This window comes from Egretta garzetta, unplaced genomic scaffold (genome assembly GCF_000687185.1).
Source record: "Egretta garzetta isolate BGI_Z169 unplaced genomic scaffold, ASM68718v1 scaffold10, whole genome shotgun sequence".
Lineage (NCBI taxonomy): Eukaryota > Metazoa > Chordata > Aves > Pelecaniformes > Ardeidae > Egretta > Egretta garzetta.
The window spans coordinates 1,384,837-1,390,836 of record NW_009258268.1 but is presented as its reverse complement, the minus strand read 5'-3'; the positions used below and the strand labels follow the sequence as shown (position 1 = coordinate 1,390,836).

General features: G+C 40.4%; 1 protein-coding gene across 1 annotated transcript in view; it reads right to left on the bottom strand.

Moving 5' to 3' along the window:
* LOC104135572 (prolyl endopeptidase) overlaps positions 1 to 6,000 on the bottom strand; it is a 110,924-nt gene that overhangs the window by 47,690 nt on the left and 57,234 nt on the right. The window lies entirely within an intron of this gene.

Below are 6,000 nucleotides of genomic sequence, written 5' to 3'. Positions count from 1 at the left end.
GAGTTTATTCCTCAGAAGAATTAAAGAAAAAAACCACCTGAGATGTGAACCTTTTCAGGGAATGCTGATTTTTTTAGGTGGACATTGGAAAACTCAAACTGATTTAAAAAAAAAAACAAAACACCACCACAATGGTCTGGGCTGGCAACTTCTACAAAAATCCCTGCAGTTCTACTGACCATCTTGCTTCAATCCCCATCTTTATATCCTGTGAAGTGTAGAAACTCTTCAGGGCTCCAGTCCCCCCAGAACATATGACATAACATATTCTCTCCTGTCTCCTGTGCCATTGGCTTCAGATCTTTAGGGGCAAATCTATTTATTTACTCATGCAGGCAGGAAAAAGATTGAAATCTCTTCTCTCTCTTAGTATTTCTGTCATTTAAGAAATGGGTTGCCCTACTTTGCAACAAAAGTATTTCAACTTCTTCTCATTAATTCACAAATCAAATACAAACTAGACAAAATACAAACAACATTAAAAGTAAAGAAAAAATATCTGGAAGGAGGGAATGAGGGACAATTTTTTTGTTTGTAGGACTAGGTGAGGTGGTCACTCTTGTCCTCTTCCAACCATGTACGTGCAACTTCTTCCCTGACAAGTCAGACTGGAAACCTAAATCATGGGCAAGGTATCAGCACTGGACAATGCCTTCTCTTACCTGCTGGAAGCAAAAAATGAAAAGATGGACTCAAACAAGCAAGAAATATCAGGTAGGACTGACTGGGGCACACCGTAATGTCAAAGCAGCACTGTGAGATGAGGCGTTTAAAATACCAACATCGGGGGGGAAAGCACAGAAAATAAAACAGAAGCAAGGCAAAATTGACTGAATTTCAGTTCTACACTATTTTACATCGTTCACATTTTAACAGTTCTTTCCAGTTTCCCCAAAGCCCTATAAAACCAAATAATTTGAATTCACAGGGCTGTACTGAAGACAGTCTTATAAATGCATCTTTGCACATTCAGGTTCCAGAACAAAAGTTCAAAGCTGTATCATGTGCTCCTTCCATTAAGGGTAACAAGCTCTTTCTGAATTGAAGGTCAAAACTCATTATTCGGTAACACCTAGCTTCTTTAACAGTCCCTGCTTTCATATACAGTTCAGGTCTGTCACAACCCCCTAGAGCTCGAAGACCTTCAAATCCTAATAGCTCCATAGAGCCTACTTTCCTTTTAGCTTGTTCCTGAAGGACCAGTGAAATTTAACACTAGTCTGACTTTCTAGCCAAATTAATTTATGCTACATAAACACAAAAATAAAGCTTTAATACTCCCCTCTTCCCAAAGACCACCACTGACATTTCCCTGCCCCCCCAAGATTTTCTAACTCCCTCACGAGCTTCTAGCCTAAATCTGGGAATTTTTGAACCAAGGCCCCAGAATACAACACTAAGTGAAATTTCAACCATGAAGCCATGACCTGAAATAATAAGATACAGCACAACATAACACTGCTTATAAATTAGTAATTGATGTGTAATTTTATCCCTGCAATGACTTAAATTTCTTAGGTGAGACTGAAGAACAGAATAACCTTTTTAAGTTTCATTGTTATAGGCAATTACATTATTTTGAAATACAGAATCAATCTTGGCTGTATGAACGAGGAGAATATGCAGTCAGTTAAAATATTTATTACGTTGTCATTGCACAACTCTGCCAGCATGTATACCACATGTATAACTGGTTTGTTAACACAAAATATGAATTTAAAAAATAGCACCCCTACAGCAACACATCACTTTTGCCTGCAGAATTGACTGCTCTGCAATAAATACGAGATCCCATGAACTCCACTGGTATTCTCAGTAACACCTGTAACTAAAATGTCCAGTTTGACTCCCGAAACTTCATGACAATTAAAGTTTCACAAAACAGATTACAGACACTCTCAGATCAATTTCAAATGTATATAGTATGGAGGTTTGCTTCAGCAAAAATACTACTTAAGCAATCTTTATCTTAAAATTAAATTGTGATGACCCTTGATTCCTCATTAATCATTTGATGAAGAATTGCAGTTTAATGGATATTTTTATTAAAAGTTGAGTTACATCGTTACTTCAACTTACATATTATGAAGAGATCTGCTTTTATTAAAAAGATTCAATTGCCCAGGGGTAAGGCTGCTGGCTTAGCTGGGGATTCCTGCTATTGAAGAACTTGCCTAGGAAGCAGTGATATTAACTCTCCATTACCCCTTTGGGTTACAAATTAGATGCTCTCAGCGGGGTGAAGATAAACAGATGAGAAGACAACACAAAATGTTTTTAAAACATTCCATGAGATTTAGGGACATAGCTTCTGTGTATAATACCTGTATTATAACTGGGTTTGGTGCACTGCTAACTGCCTCCAAAACTTACAGTAATGGGAGCTATGAAGAAATGCAAAAATCAAAACAGAGCAGAACATTGAAGCTGACTTTAAAGAGCAGAAGAAAAAGCAGACACTAAGAACCAACACATATATGTAGCAAGCTAAAACAACGCTGAATTATTAACAAGAGCTATTTTTTGACTGCAAACTACAAGCTGAGTCCCCGTTACTCCCATGCTCAGCACTGAGAACTGCAGATACTGTCGAGTGTGTTACATTAGCATGGTTTTGCTCATGCTTTGCACAACACATCCTGCATGCCTCTGTGCTTCCTGGAAGCTTTTAAGATTGTGTACTTGCAAACTCCATGTGTCTAAAAGCTAAGTCTGGCACCATTGCTGTAGGCTCCCTTTATAGACAACAGGCAGAAATAAGCACCTTTAGAATGCAGTTCACCCGATTATTTTGGATACCCTGTTCTGGGATACTGTGAATTGCTTGTTGAGCAGTTTCACTCACACAAGTGTTTTTTTTTAAAAAGGTATCCATCTGAGACCCCTCCAATGTATAGGGTCAGTTTATTTTCAGTTAATACCAATGAACAGAGCAGTTATTCCCACAGTAACACCTGAATTTATCAATTGTTCTCCAGCATACTTACAATCCACCTACTCACAATACCCATCAGGCAAAGGATTTATTTTACCAAAAAATAAAGATGTGGAGGTTGCCTTTTCCAACCCAAGCCTCTTGGCTTGAGCATCAGAGAGAGATGGACACACTTGGAGGCACTTGTAGGTACTGAAAGCAGGTGTGAAGAATTATCCTTGGTACTGCCCATTTCTCTCTGAAGATGACAGTGACTGCCTTGATGACTACAATAGGGTACACACAATTCTTCAATAGCTAAATTTGAGCTAGAGGAATTATGCTTCTTAACAAGGCCTAGAAAACTGAGCTCAGCCACGTCTAGAAGAAATGGTCTAGTTCAACCTTTTAGAAATTCATGTACTACTACTTTCCAAAAACTTTTATTTTGACAGCTTTTATTCATGGCAAAGGCATGCCACTTACTTGGCACCTGCACCGTTGCTATGAACAACTTTTGAAATAGTTTCAGGGAAAAAAAAAAAAAAGAAAAAGGTTGAATCGTCACCCCAAACATCTGTGCCACTAACCTTAATTACTTATGACAGTTCTGACCTTTCGCTTCTGCAGCAGTAGCTACAGCATGTTAAGTGCCCAGCTCTACAAACAGGCTTTGACAGATGCAGGTTGAAATGTTGATGAAGAACACGCCCATGCCAAGCTGGAAGAGCTAGGTAGCCTAAGCTTTGAGCAGAAACTATTGAGTTACTTGCTGTACAATGTGCTTGTGCATCCACTCAGCAAAGAATGAATATATTTGAATGAACTGTCAAAGCTTTAGCTGGCACGTAGACCTGGAAAGTAATTTTGCTTTCTTTGGTCATCACAGACAACGACCATAAACTCCAGTGTCTCTGCAGATTAACGGGTATCCATGCTGATCTCAATTAAAATGACCATTCAAGGCTACTTATGGGGAGACTTGCAAGCAAAGCATGAGCAATTTACAGAATAAAACATAAATCATTCTGAAACACATGAGTAAATGTTGATGAGCCCTCACCACATATGAAAAGGTATGTCTTCTCTCTGAGACACCATCCTCAATGACAGCCTGCTGTATTTAAGTTAATGGAAAAGCTCCAACCAATTTCAACAAGACAAGGATTTTATAGCCCACATCCTCTCAGTGAGACACACAAACAAGAGACAAAGTGTGTGTGTGGGGCCCAAGCTCTCTGAAGTTGCAAACGTCAGGAGCAACACTTCCTTAAGCAACCTACAGGCTTTAGTCAGCTGTGACTGATGCAGGGTCTGCATAGTAAACAGAGCCACAAAAGCCCTAGCAGGGGAGCAGAATAAAACTTTCAGTCAGGGACATGCATCTGGACCACATCCTTTCCCCATGTCGCCAGTGACTGAGTGACTGTATCTGGCTTGGCTAGATCTCAGGAAGTGGTTTTTGTTGCTGGGAAACACTGGAGCTAAGCCACATCCCAGTTTGGGGTGTTGGTTTTTTTTTCTTTATGCATTTCACAGTAGAAGCTTATCAATATGGTCATTTGCATTGCAGCCAATTTCCTCCTCTCTACCACCCTTCAGCGCTAGCCATCTCTGCAGGGTGCTTCCTCCGGGCTGTCCACAGGTCACTCGACAGCTCCTCAGAACAGTCACACCATCTTTCATATACCTACTTTGCAAGCAAAAGTCCCAAGTGTGTAAAGCTACGGGTACTCTGAAAAACACCACAGGGTAATGGAGAGCACATGCTTCCAGATGACAGAGAAGAACATGAGGGATTACTCACACCCATGCACATCCTTGTCATTCAGGATCAACAATTTTGTGGTATTCATTCCAGACTTTCCCTCCTGGTTTCACTACAGTGCCAAAAGATAAGTCTATTTATCTTGCAATGCATTTGGCGATTCTGGAAGGTTGCTCAGTATATTGTCTCCACACTGGATTTTCCACTGTAAGCTACATTGAAAACAATTAAATAAAATCCAAAAGAATGCCTGGGATTTTTCTTTACTTAATGCTGTACTTCAGGCATGGATAGGGAAGTGACCCAAAATCTGTCTTTAGAGTTTTAATTGGTAAAAACGCAACTAGTTGTCACGCTGCTGGAGCACGACAGCATTTTAGCTGCAGTAACTCCCCAAACTCTTAAGCATTCATGAATTAGCTAGCAGGTTAAAGGTATGAAGAAAATTACTTTTTTTCACTTGGAGTACACATTCTAGCAGAGTGAAGGGAAGCATTTTTCATGCACTGAATTTAGGCGTGCAGATGTGTACAAGGTACAGGAGCATTGCTAGGTTTGCCCCTGGTTGTTAAATGGCCAACTGAGATTCAAGGAATTGTTCAAGATCATTCACCTCATCTATGAGACATTCAGGAATGTCTTTTTTCTCAGCTCTCCTTACTCAGGAGATCTATTCTGTTTTTCTTTTCATTGTCACAAGTACAGGGTTGGATATAACTGCTATTCTCATGTTGCCCTACTCCACCAGTACTGGGCAGTTTTGGGGAGGGGGGTGTGTGTGTCACAGTACTCAGAATTATTTAACCTCCTAAAGACAGCATTTTTTTTCCTATGCCTTAGAACTAGGGTCACAGTGTCAGTAATGATCAGTCTGCATTTATGGTTTCATAGCTGCCTTTCAACTAATTCAGCACAACCACTTAGAATCATAGAATGCTTCGGGTTGGAAGAGACCTTTAGAGGTCATCTAGTCCAACCCCCCTGCAGTGAGCAGGGACCCCTTTAACTCGATCAGGTTGCTCAGAGCCCCGTCCAACCTGACCTTGAATGTTTCCAGGGATGGGGCCTCCACCACCTCTCTAGGCAACCTGTTCCAGTGTTTCACCACCCTCATTGTAAAAAATTTCTTCCTTATATGTAGTCTAAATCCACCCTGTTTTAATTTAAAATTATTATCCCTTGTCCTGTCACAACCAATCCTGCTAAAAAGATTTTCCCCATCTTTGCTATAGGCCCCCTTTAAGTACTGAAAGGCTGCAATCAGGTCTCCCTGCAGCTTTCTCTTCTCCAGGCTGAACATCCCCAACTCTCTCAGCCT